Genomic DNA, 13,815 nt, shown 5'->3' with positions numbered 1-13,815 from the left:
AATCTTGAACTTTTAGGCATAGAAAAAGGAGAATATTTTATTCTCCTTCAGATATTCAGATAGTTTTGCTGGGAACAATAGTCTAGGTTGGCATTCATGGTCTTTTGGAATGTGAAATACATTGCTCCAGGCTCTTCTGGTTTTTACAGTTTCCACTGAGAAATCAGCTGTTAATCTGATGAGCTTTCTTTTATATTGACCTGTGAATTTATTTTGCTGTCCACTTTCTTGCGCTCAAAAAACAAATAAATAAAATCCCTTCAGAACAGGCTCTTATTTTATAGATGACCTTATACTTAAGACATACGAAGCTTCATACTGAGTATATGTTTAGGTCACTTTGATGAAGACCTAAATCGCCTGTTTTTCTGAAACTTGAGTCACTGTTTTGAAAATACTTTCTACTAGAAAAATAATCAACCCCCCACTGTGTTTATATTTTAAATAAGTCTTTTATTAAAGCATCAACAATAACAGTTGATTAATAATAATGAAAATAAAAAGTTATGCACATTTTTTAAATGTACTACTGGAAATAAGGGCATAGATGAACACTAACCTAATAATAAAGAGGTGATTTTAATACCCCACTTTCTCTAATAGAAAAGTAATGTAAAAAAAATAGAAACATCATAATTAAATGGCATCAAATATCAAGTAGACCTAATGGATTTCTGTAGAATATTTTACTAAACACAAAAATATGCACATTTTACTTAGCTTCTCTACAATGAACAACACCTTGGGACATAAAGCAAATTTTAACAGATTCAGACAAACTGAAATGACTTCATGTATTTTACATAACACATGCATAACAAGATTAAATTTAACAGCAAGCAATGCTCTAGTAATTATATAAACTCATGAATATTAAATAACTCAATATTGTGCTATTCCTAATGATATTCTGCTGTGGGATGGTCTGTATGTCAAATGTGTTGCTGATTGGTCAATAAATAAATCACTGATTGGCCAGTGGCCAGGCAGGAAGTATAGGTGGGACAAGGAGGAGAATAAAGCTGGGAAGTGGAAAGCTGAGTCAGAGAGACACTGCTAGCCGCCAAGATGACAAGCCGCATGTGAAGATGCCAGTAAGCCACGAGCCATGTGGCAAGGTATACATTTATAGAAATGGATTAATTTAAGCTGTAAGAACAGTTAGCGAGAAGTCTGCACGGCCATACAGTTTGTAACCAATATAAGTCTCTGTGTTTACTTGGTCGGGTCTGAGTGGCTGTGGGACTGGCAGGTGAGAGAGATTTGTCCTGACTGTGGGCCAGGCAGGAAAGCTCTAGCTACAATATTCTGCTATACTCATAGATTGATGCCTAGTCTAAAGATTATCAGAGAGGATTTATCCAGCAACTGATGGAAACAGATGCAGACCCACAGCCAACTTTCAGCTAAGATCAATGACTCCTGTGGAAGAAGGGAAGGAAGGATTGCAGTAGCTAGAGTGGTCAAGGACACCACAAGAAAACCCACATAATCCATTCACCTGGGCTCACTGGGGCTCACAGAGACTGAACTGCCAACCCTTATAAACCCTCAGCACATATGTTACAATGTGTAGTTTGTTCTTCTTGTGGGACTCCTAACAGTGGGAGCAGCAGCTGCCTCTGACTCTTTTGCCTGCTTTTCTGACCATTTTCCCCCCCATCAGATCATCTCATCTAGTCTTAATACAAAGGTAGGTGTCTACACTTACTGCAACTTGATATGCCATGTTTGGTTGATATCCATGAGAAATCTCCCCTTTTCTAGAGTGAAATAGAGGAATAGTGAATATTGGGGCAGAAAAGAGGTGGGGAAAGGACTGGGAGGAGATGAAGAAGGAACAACTGTGGTCAGGATGTAAAAATTAATAATAAAAAAATTACGAACAACGCCGGGCGGTGGTGGCGCACACCTTTAATCCCAGCACTCGGGAGGCAGAGCCAGGTGGATCTCTGTGAGTTCGAGGCCAGCTTGGGCTACCAAGTGAGTCCCAGGAAAGGCGCAAAGCTACACAGAGAAACCCTGTCTCAAAAAACCAAAAAAAAAAAAAAAAAAAAAAAAATTACGAACAGAAACTTCACTAAAAAACTTAATCTACAAAACTGGTATTACCTAAAACAGAAACCAGGTAAAGTAACAGAAGCAAGCAGAGGAGGAGGAAGGAGAGGAGAAAGAGAAACAGAAGAAGAAAGAGGGAGAGAGAAAGTGAAAGGAAAGTAGAATAATATTAACAATATGGATGATTATGATAATTCTGGCCAATATCCCTAATACAAATAGAAGGAAATAACCTCAATAAATACTTGCAAACTGAACATGGGCATATATAAAAAAAGTTATCCAACTGGATCAAGTTGGATTCATTTAGGAGATTCACAGGAGGTTTAATACATAAACCAATGCATACAATAAATCATATAAATGACAAAAAACATATGATCTTCTCAATAGATGCAGAAAAGGCCTTTGACAAAATCCAACATTGTTGTGGGATAAACCTTTTGTACATTGGGAAGATGTGTTGCTCTCATTCCTAATAAAAAGCTGACTGGCTGATGGCTAACCAGTATTTTTTTGGCAGAGAGTATACTGGAGTCGTGAGGATCTTCTATGAGATGCCAAGCAAGCAGAATGGGATCCTCATGTACGTGAGATAAATAATCCTTAGGGCAGCACATAGATTTATAAAATTGGGTTAATTTAAGTTATTAGAGCTAGCTAAAAATCAGCCTAAGCTATCAACCAAGCACTTATAATTAATAATAAGTCTCTGTGTGGTTATTTGGCAACTAGCTGGTGAAACAGAAAAGTCTGCCTACATATGGCACCCAAAGTGGGGTACCTACATCCACATAAGACCTGAAAAAAGCTTTTTATAAAAAGGTCTTAACACACAAAAGTAGAGCCAAACATGGCTTCCTTGTCTCATGTCTCTCATGCCAACTGCAGTACAGAGATACATCTCCCAGCTGTTGCCTTCTGGCTTGAGCTACCAGTGGGAGTGCTGCCAGAGAGAGCTCCACCAGAACACTATGAACTAAAATGCATGGTGAATTTAAGTTTTGCTCATGAAGACAGTAAAGATTACAGATATGCAGTAAGGAAATATCCAGACAGGAAAAAAAAAACTCTAAGTGGTTTACAGTGTGTTTAAAAACGTACATAGGCTTGGGAGAGAAAAGAGAAATGGTATAGACAGTCATAAAAATAGTTTAAAAATAATAAAGTCTTTAAAGAAAAAATAAAGTAATATGAAGGAAAAAGCCATGCAAACATAGAAAATAAACAGGTAGTCTGGATCCTATATGCTATGGTGTTGTCTTTAAAATTTTTTGACTACTGATAAAGAAACAATAGCTACTAAGAGACATTTGATTATGAAAGCTGTCATATTAAAACAACCTATATATTTTAAAAATATCTTGACTTCAAAATAGAAGTCAGAGATATGTTGCTTTGGAAAAGAGGTTATGCTTTTATTTCCACAGGAAATGAGAGGCTGTGGATTCATTCCAGGTTGATATGGATCAGGTTTGATAGGGGCAGATCCCCCTGAAAATCCTCATTACATACATAAAGAAACAAACCTAGAAAAACTACAAAGCAGGTAATGTATATTTTATCTGCTCAAATATAAAATAAAAAATCATCTTTGGACAACACACAGTTTATACTGCATTAATACAGATATGCAGGTTATCTTTAAAAGTTTATGCATTATCAGAACACACAGACCAGACACCAATGAAAATATTTGGCCCAGGTGATCAAGCATCTCAAAATGCCTCTGTTACAGTCTTCTCAGAATTCTTCATCTCAAAGAGCCTCAAGGCTGCTTGCTGAATGGTCCAACCTCACAAATTACTCTAGTCAAGACTTAACAATTATCTTGATTTTCTCAAGCTTTCCCTAAAGATATCATCACCCACCAATAACAGAATGTAGTCTAAAAAATAATGCTTACATTCCCATGAGATGAGGTATGGATGGGTTGTGATAATTTAATATATTATGGATGTTTGTCACTGTTTATGAGGGTTGGTTACAAGTTGTTGTTGGTCGTAGTCAGAGAAAATGCTAAACAAAAGAGTTAAATTCAAAGATCTCATTCTAAAGGAAAAAAGGTGCATGTGATATTGGAATGATACGAAATATGATAAATATACTTTAATCCAAAAACCAAATATTAACCTCAAAATATTTTACATTGGTATAGATTTTGGTTTATTGTTAGAAATATAAAGTTATTTTTGCTATACTATAATTTGCTAAAATTAAAAATACAGGTGAATAGTTAGTCATCTATAATAATCAAACTTGTATTCATATTAGCATATTTTCAAGGTTAAAAAGATATATTTAGATAAATGGTCTTCAAATACTTCAAAGATCTACAGAATATGGCATTCAGGATGTTTAATAACCTAAAGCTATTCATGACAGTGAGACATGTCTACTCCAAACAGTACCAATTTTTTTTAAAGAGAAGAGCATGATGGGTATCTAAGAACCTCCATATGGATTTTGCTTTCTTTATGGCAAAAACTAGCCATTTGGGCAAAGAAATTGCCCTTGCCTCAATTGCTGACAGTGTACATTGTATGCTGGACCAATAGGATGTACAAAAGGGTGGCTGCCAAGTTTTGCCAAGACATGGTAGGAAAGTCCTTCAAATCCCTGCATGTCAAAAATGTCTGTCAGATTACTAGGCCTTTGACCAAAGTTGAATGCCTAGTGTTACAGAAGAACCTAGAATGTCTGACCAGGCAGCCAATGGTTTCTGTCATCTCTTAATTTTGGAAGTTGCTTGCTCTGTACTTCCTGTTTACTCAGGAATAATATATCATTCTCAGGTCTTTGATGGGGTTAAAGACTAGATAGTTACAGTTCTTCCTAATCATGGTAGAAAGTAAATTAGATATGAAACTCTGGTTCCTCAGGAGAAGACATTTGATGGAGTATTTTCTCTATTTTGCCAAATACAAAAGGACTGGATATTGTAACTATAATTATTAATTGATAATGTTTTGTTGTATATAATTTTACTCTGTTAAAGTAAAATCCTTCCTTTTTAATTAGACAAAATGGTTGAAGCGCTGTGGAATAATCCTTTTGTAGACTGTGAAAATGTGTTGCTCTCGTTGTTAATAAAAAAAAAGATGACTGGCTGATGGCTAGACAGTATTTTTGGGGCAGAGAGTGCTGGCGAGAAGAGCAGAGTCTGAGGAGTCATGAGGAGATGCCATGAGACACAGAGTAGGTTGGATGGGAAGTACATACATGAGGTAAACGAGCCTCAGGGCAGCATATAGATTAATAAAACAAGTTAATTTAAGTTATAAGAACCAGCTAAAAATGAGCCTAAGCTCAAATTATTACTATTTTTGATTATATTATATATAAGATGCGATAAATTCCAGCAGAAAAAAAGAAACTACCAACATTTTAGAAAAGTAGGACACAAAGTTACCTTACATATATTAGTAGCTTTTCCATACAGCCATACCAAACATACTGAGAAAGATATCATGGGAAGAGGGAACACTCTCATTCACAATAGCATCAAAAAGTAAAGAAAATTCTAGGAGAAAACTAAGGAAGTGAAAGACCTTGACAATGAAAGGTTTACATCTTTAGAAGAGATGGATGAAGACACTGGAATGAGGAAACACTGCCCCCCCCCCCCCCCCCCCCCCCCCCCCGCCACACACACACTTTTGCGGTTTTGTAGAAATAATATTGTGAAACTGGTCAACCTACTTAAAATGACTTACAGATTTAAAGCAATCCTACATGACAGTGATCACAGAAACAGAAAAATGAACCTCCAAAAATTCATTTGGAAACTCTGATATCCTCAGACAGCCCAAAAAATTCTGAACAAAAAGAGCAACCTGGAGAGATATCATACTAGTTTCACCACTCAATCAACCTTGTAAATATGCTTTTGAATTTTTTTTTTACTCATTTTCATTTTTGGTAGAAAATTTCAACTCAAGAAATACTTGATTTCTAAATCATACAGGGAATAAACAAAAGAAAAAAGAAAGAAAGAAAGAAAAAGGACAATATCATAACTCCTGAAACCTGACAGATATGTGATGTTCTCTTTGCAAGTATCCTGTGGTTGTCTCCTGCAGGAGGCAGCACGCATTTTTCACCAATGTCTAAAAGTAAATAAATAATTTAAGAACCCTATGCTAAGAGAAATACATGATTCCCACATAAAGCAACAATATATCACAACTCCTAACATCAAGTTCAGCGGAAATATTCATTAAGGACAGAAGACACATCTTATGTTACCTTGAATTAAAGAAAATTGCTTTCAAATTTTCATCATTTGCATTGCTGATGATTTTATTCAGTAATATAAATGGAGATTGGTTGTGGGGAAGAGTTATGTAATTTTTTTAATCTCATGGTTGATTATGCTTTTTTTTTCTTAAAAATAAAATAGATTTGAAAGAGGATGTAGAAATGAGAACCAGGAGGAAAAAGTCTAGCCCTATGGCATTTTTTATTTGAAAGCTTTTTAATTTGCCATCTTTAGTGTTTAGCTCTCAGTTTTACTGTTTAGCATTCTAGGATGGCAGTTTGAGTCTGTACCCGCCATAACTTTCCAAACCAAGATAGACAGGATCAAGACCAATCACAGAGCTGGATTTCCTTTCAAAGTCTATCACTGGTGGTTGGGCAGGAGACTTGGAACTAATATCATCAAGATGTCTCATTCTAGTAAGGTGACTCTGGACAAAGCAGACATTAAGGGGAAAAGAGTCATCATGAGAGTAGACTTTAACGTTCCTATGAAGAACAACCAAATCACGAACAACCAGAGAATCAAGACTGCCATCCCAAGCATCAAGCATTGTCTGGAAAAGGGAGCCAAGTCTATAGTTCTCATGAATTTCCTTGGCCGGCTTGATGGTGTCTTTAGACAAATATTCCTTAGTGCCTATTGCTGCTGAGCTCAAATCCGGGCTGCACAAGAATGTTTTGTTCCTGAAGGATGTGTGGGTGCTGAAGTCGAGAAAAGTCCTGCCAACCCAGATAATGGGTCTGTCATCCTTTTGGAGAACCTGCGCTTCCACGTAGAGGAAGAAAGGCAAGGGTCAGGATCCTGCTGGAAAAAGATTATCACTAAACCACTAAAGTAGAAGCCTTCAGAGCATCACTCTCAAAACTCAGTGATATCTATGTCAAGGATGCTTTTGGCATCCCACACAGGGCCCACATATCCATGGTGGGAGTAAATTTGCCCCAGAAGGCATCTGGGTTCCTCATGAAGAAGGAACTAGATTACTTTGCCAAGGTCTTAGAACACCCAGAGAAACCCTTCCTGGCTATCCTTGGTGGAACCAAAGTGAAAGACAATAACCAACTCATCAAAAACATGTTAGACAAAGTCAACTTCATGATTATTGGAGGTGGGATGGCTTACACCTTCCTGAAGAAACTCAGGAACATGGAGACTGGTGCTTCCTTGTTTGAAGAAGAGAGCCAAAATTGTCAAAAGAGATCATGGCCAAAGCAGAAAACAATGGTGTAAAGATAATCTTTCCTGTTGACTTTGTAACTGCTGACAAGTTTCATGAGCATGCAAGAGTTGGACAAGCCACTCTAGACTCTGGTACACCAACTGGCTGAGTGGGTTTGTACTATGGTCCCGAGAGCATTAAAAACAATGCTCAAATTGTGACCCAGGCAAAGCTTATTATTTGGAATGAACCTATGGGGGTGTTTGAATGGGATGCCTTTGCTAAGGGAACCAAAGCCCTCATGAATGAAGTTGTAAAGGCCACCTCCAAGGGCTGTGTCACCATTATAGGGGATGGAGATACTGCTACTTGCTGTGCCAAATGAGATACTGAAAACAACTTTAGCCATATGAGGACTAGAGGTTGAACAAGTCTCCAGCTGCTGGAAGGTAAAGCCCTTCCTGGGGCAGAGGACTTGAGCAACATGCAATTGTCAAAGTGCTCTTGCTTCCTGTTTCCAATATGGAGTGCTGAATCCAACTTTGTGCCTTTACATCTGAAGTTAACTTTGGTTAATGTCTACTCTGTATCTAGCCTCAGGTAATGAGCAAGCAGTGTGCCATCAGTACAACATGAGCACATCTTGTTAATTCTGTCATGCTTTTGTTACTCTCTTCAAGATCTCATCAGGACTTGCCTCTGTACTTCATAAGGAGGAAACATTCTCATGTCACCTATTAAATAAGTGAGGCGTGTAAGTTGAATATGTTGTCTTTACTCTAGTTCAACTTGACTATTTCTCTCTGAATGTAGGAAATAACACACAATCTGCTATAGGGGAAAGATGGGATAAAGGTCATTATGTTATCATGCAAATGTAACTAACTAATTAGATCTCTACTAACATTATTTTCTAAGTAAGGAAAAGAAGTACTTATTAATCTCAGTAATTTTCTTTTTAGAAAAGGAAAAAAGTAAAATCCACTGATGTGTCCACTAATGTGGAAGCTCAAAATCAATTTCAGGGCATGGATAAAAATTTACTTGAGAAAGCAAACAATAATTAGTAATATATGACAAGTGTATTCATACAGTTGGTTTATGATATGAAAATATATGTATTTCATTTTAAAAGCCACAAAATGTGTAAGAGACAAAAATACTCATTTGTTAATTTTCCTCCTCTTCTTCCCTCTCCTCCTCCTCCTTTTTCTTTTTTTTAATTATAATTTAATTTTACAATACAATTCAGTTCTACATATCAGCCACGGATTCCTTTGTTCTCCCCCCTCCCACCCCCCTCCCCTTCCCCTCAGCCTACTCCATATTCCCACCTCCTCCAGGGCAAAGCCTCCCCTGAGGACTGAGATCAACCTGGTAGACTCAGTCCAGGCAGGTCCAATCCCCTCCTCGCAAGCGACCCTGTATAAGCCCCAGGTTTCAAACAGCCAACTCATGCACTGAGCACAGGACCCGGTCCCACTGCCTGGATGCCTCCCAAACAGATCAAGCCAATTGACTATCTCACCCATTTGGAGGGCCTGATCCAGTTGGGGGCCCCTCAGCCATTGGTTCATACTTCATGTGTTTCCATTTGTTTGGCTATTTGTCCCTGTGCTTTATCCAACCTTGATCTCAACAATTCTTGCTCATATAAACCCTCCTCTTTCTCTCTAATTGGACTCCCGGAGCTCCACCTGGGGCCTAGTCATGGATCTCTGCATCCAGTTCCCTCAGTAATTGGATGGGGTTTCTAGTACGACAATTAGGGTGTTTGGCCATCCCATCACCAGAGTAGGTCAGTTCGGGCTGTCTCTCGACCATTGCCAGCAGTCTATTGTGTGGGTATCTTTATGGATTTCTGTGGGCCTCTCTAGCACTTTGCTTCTTCCTATTCTCATGTGGTCTTCATTTACCATGGTCTCCTATTCCTTGTTCTCCCTCTCTGTTGTTGATCCAGCTGGGATCTCCCGCTCCCCCAAGCTCTCTTTCCCTCGACCCTTGTCCTTCATTACCCCACTTATGTCCATGTTGTTCATGTAGATCTCATCCATTTCTCTGTCATTGGACAATTCCTGTGTCTTTCTTGGGGTCCTGTTTTCCAGGTAGCCTCCCTGGTGATGTGAGTAGCATTCCAGTCATCCTTGTTCCACATCTAGTATCCTCCTATGAGTGAGTACAATCAAAAAAATCTCCCCCAAGATCCAGCTATACCACTCTTGGGCATATACCCAAGGAATGCTCAACCACACCATAAGAGCACTTGTTCTGCTATGTTCATATCAGCATTGTTTGTAATAGCCAGAACATGGAAACAACCTAGATGCCCTTCAACTGAAGAATGGATAAAGAAAATGTGGTACATATACACAATGGAATACTACTCAGCAGAGAAAAACAATGACATCATGAGGTTTGCAGACAAATGGATGGATCTAGAAAAAATCATCCTGAGTGAGGTAACCCAGACTCAGACAGACAAACATGGTATGTACTCCTTCTTTTTCTAAATCTGGATACAAAGAACAGGAAGTTTTTCCCAGTTTTAACTGTGCACATCTGATAAAGCCCTTGGAGACAGAACTGGGAAGTGTGAAGGTCTAAATACTGTTTCCTTGTCTCTCCCTCAGGGTTTTATCACAGGATTTCATTCTCTAACAGATCCAGAACCCCCATTCTGGCACTGCTTCCCAGGATGTTTTCAGTGGTGGACTCTCACTCTTAGAATGTGTTGTTTTCTCTTGGCTGTTGTCTCTTGCTTCAATTCTGAGGCCATGTTTCCCCTTATCTCAACTGTTTCCTACATCTAAGCAGTGTGTTTGCATTGTACCTCTTTGTAGAGCAGAGATCAACTCCCATGTTCTTACATCCTCTAGAAAGCATCACAATCTGGCTTTGCTGTTTTTTTTTTAATTTTAGATGCTTAACAAATTTTTAATATCCTAAACTGGACAGTTGCATATTGTATTATGGGGGTAGGTCCTTACATAATATAACCAGAGATTTTAAATCTGAAAGAATATTTCTCCTTCAACTGTTGCTCACAATAAATTTCATGAGTGACATTCCTTCACACAAGAGATAAGCATCATATTAATCCAAATTGTAGCTCACCATTAGTACATTATATTTCCACAGTCTCCACTAAACTGTTTCCTATCACGGTCCTTTTGGCATGGGCTAAGTCAGTTTTCCCATTTGGAAGCAGATTATTGATACACTCAGATATTTATATTGTTTTTTATTTCTTGCTTAACACCTAAGTCCTCCTCCACTCCTTGCTTTTTTTTTTTCTTCCCCAGTAGCGATCTAAACCACTTGGCTTTGTTATTTTCATTGGGTTATTTTTTTCTGTGTGTTTTTTTCCCTTTTAAGTTGTTTTAATTCGACAGACTAATTATGCTAGCCAGACTTCCCTTCACCATGACACAGATCAGAAACAACGGAGAAGGCAGACGGGTGTATGTAGGCACACAGGTTTGGAGGATTTGATCTAGTCAGCTTGGAATGGCAGAGCAGAAGTGGTTCACCTTGTTGAAGGTGTGGGCTCTTTTCCTTCCATTTGTTTTGTTCACTTTTGATGTGCTGGATCCTGTGTTGTTTTATTATCTTTTAGAAGCCTGTTTGTTTTCCATGAATGACAAAAAGGAAGTGGATCCAGATAGGGGGGAACTGGGAGGAATAGAGTGGGGAGGTGTTGGGAGGGGGACCTTAATCAGGTTATATTATGTGTAATCAAATTTCTAAACAGTCTTATTAAATAAGAAATACAGAGCCAAGTACAGGGGTGCAAGCCGTAGAGATCAGAGCAATAGCAGTCAACTAATCTTAGCTTACCACCTTGTCATTGCTTCCCAAGAGAACCTCTTCCTGTCTAACCTGTGCCTTTATTGCCTTCCTGTTGTGCCTTCTCATTGTCTCTAAGTCCAGCCACATCATTTCCTCATCACTGCCTGTCTATACAGACCTCCAGGTCTCTATATTTGGTACTGGGATTAAAGGCGTGTGTCACCACACTTGGCTGTGTCCTTGAACGCACAGAGACTCTGACTGCCATGTGATCGGAAAAACAGCATGTGCTACCACCACCTGACTCCGGTTCATGGCCATGAACTCTGATTTCCAGGTATACTTTATTTATTAAATACAAGTTTGAGGCCAGCCTGGGCTACATAGTGAGTTCCAAGAAAGGTGCAAAGCAACACAGAGAAACCCTGTCTCAAAAAACCAAAAAAAAAAAAAAAAAAAAAAAGAACTTAATATTCTTAACTATATGCTCATCTTTGTTAAGTATCAGTACATAAATAGAATTAATAGATCTATTATTATCAAAGTAGAAAATATGTTTAAAAGGCAAGTCCCATGTAACCTTAACACTGCTAATGCAAAAAAAAGAAACGAGATGCCTTACTCATGTATTGAACCCACATTCAAAAATTTTACATGTTCCACTCTATATCAAGGCTGGCAGGATACATCTCATCCCATATTCTTCATAGAAACACAACCCACACAGCTACTGTATTAAAATAACTATGTTATAGCAGATCCCCAAGGAGCTGGTTTTACAAGCATTTCACCATTTTTCCTCCTAATAACACAGATACAAAACAAGACTGCTCTGCACTTGTAAGCAATTCAAGCAGGTGAGGTGTAGAAGGAATTTGCTTACACAAAAGAATATGACTTATCAAGGTGCCTAGAGAATATGTATAAATGTTGACAAAATAAAAGAATTCTGTCCACTTGGTATTTTAATACTATAAAACAGCCTTGGTCCTCTTAGATAAATATGAGACAAGGTTCACCACCAAATTAGCAGATAAGACTGTAGGTCCTGGAGAGGATATTTAGTGGGCTCTTCCAAGGCAAGAATCTGTTGGGATTGATGAGCAAATCTAGTACCCATGATGTTTTTACTGTCTTCAGTGTCCAAAGCAAGATTTATGTTAATTTCGGTCAAATAGAGGCAGAAAACAACTACAGGGTCATGACCTCCTCTAGCAAACACACCCTCATTCTCCTGAAATGCTGTCACTTAAGAAAGAACAGAGTATCCATTGTAAATGAAATTTATTATGTCAACAAAGCTTGAGATTTGCTGGTTGCAGTGAGGTATCTCTAATGTCCTCTAGCTGGCATCAAATTATAAGAGCTAGAAGAATATAATTTTCCTATGTCCCTCCCAGTAATTGAAAATATATAGTCATTCTCCAGCCATACCTGTCTGCAATCCCCTTCCTGGGACTTGTTTTCAATAATGTTCTCATCAGGAACATGAATAAAATGTCATCTCCATTTTAGGCTGTTTTTTATTTTATAAAAAAGCACTTGAAATTTTTTTCATGTTAAGATACTGCATTGACCCTTTTAGACAATTGTTTTTCATAAATATACATTTAAAGTAAATATTTGTTCATCATCTAAATTCACCAGTTTGCTCATATTCATAACCCTCAATATTTGTTACTTGCGATAGGGGAATTTACTGCTAAACCATACGTTAGATTTAGTTGATCCTTCTCATATTAAATATTCAACTTTTCCCTATTTCTTAAAACAGTGAAAGGTGCATGAAAACTCAGAAAAGGAACAGTAAGTCACTTAGTAATAAATGCAGATTGACCCTAATACTTCAGAGAAGAGAGGGTTAGTGTATTTTTTTTTAGCATCTCTAAACATCACTCTTCTGATTCTAGTAGCATACAATGCACATGCTTGTGGATAGAGAGATAGATCAGTAGTTAAGATCACTGGCTGCTCTTGTAGAGGTCCTAGGTTCATTTCCCAAACCCACATGGAAGCTCACAATCACCTGTAACTCTAGTTTCAGGGGATCTGACACCCTCTCTGACCTTCATGGACAATAATCATGGCATGTTACACAGACAAAAATGCAGGCATAACACCCATACACATAAAATAATTTCTTAGTGCATAGAAAATAAGAAGTTAGGTGTATATTACACAGAGAGTACATTCTCAGATCAGGGACTCTGAGCAGTGGGTACTGTGGATGTGACTACAACATACCCACACTTGCCCTCCATCAACAACATTATCATTAACCAATGTGACAGTGGGATCTCCATTACTAAAAATGTCCTTCCCCCAGTCAATACTAACTGATTCTGTATTTAAAATTACCAGATGTCTGAGTGAGGTAACACAGACTCATAAAGACAAAAATGGTAAGTACTCACTTATAAGTGGATATGAGCTGTAAAATAATGGATAAGCATGCTGCAATCTACAGACCCAGAAAGACTCAAGGCAGGATACATGGATCTCTCTGGGAAGGAGAAATAGAATAGACTTCACAGGTGGACTTGGG

The 13,815-nt window shown here is 38.1% G+C and overlaps 1 pseudogene; it reads left to right on the top strand.

The window, feature by feature from the left end:
• The first annotated feature begins 6,725 nt into the window (after nt 1-6,725).
• On the top strand, nt 6,726-8,085 carry LOC128113942 (phosphoglycerate kinase 2-like; annotated as a pseudogene).
• Nucleotides 8,086-13,815: the final 5,730 nt, after the last annotated feature.

The sequence above is a fragment of the Peromyscus californicus genome, unplaced genomic scaffold, assembly GCF_007827085.1.
Source record: "Peromyscus californicus insignis strain IS unplaced genomic scaffold, ASM782708v3 Scaffold_19__1_contigs__length_69161282, whole genome shotgun sequence".
Classification (NCBI taxonomy): Eukaryota; Metazoa; Chordata; class Mammalia; order Rodentia; family Cricetidae; genus Peromyscus; species Peromyscus californicus.
This window is presented reverse-complemented; position numbering and strand designations above follow the sequence as displayed.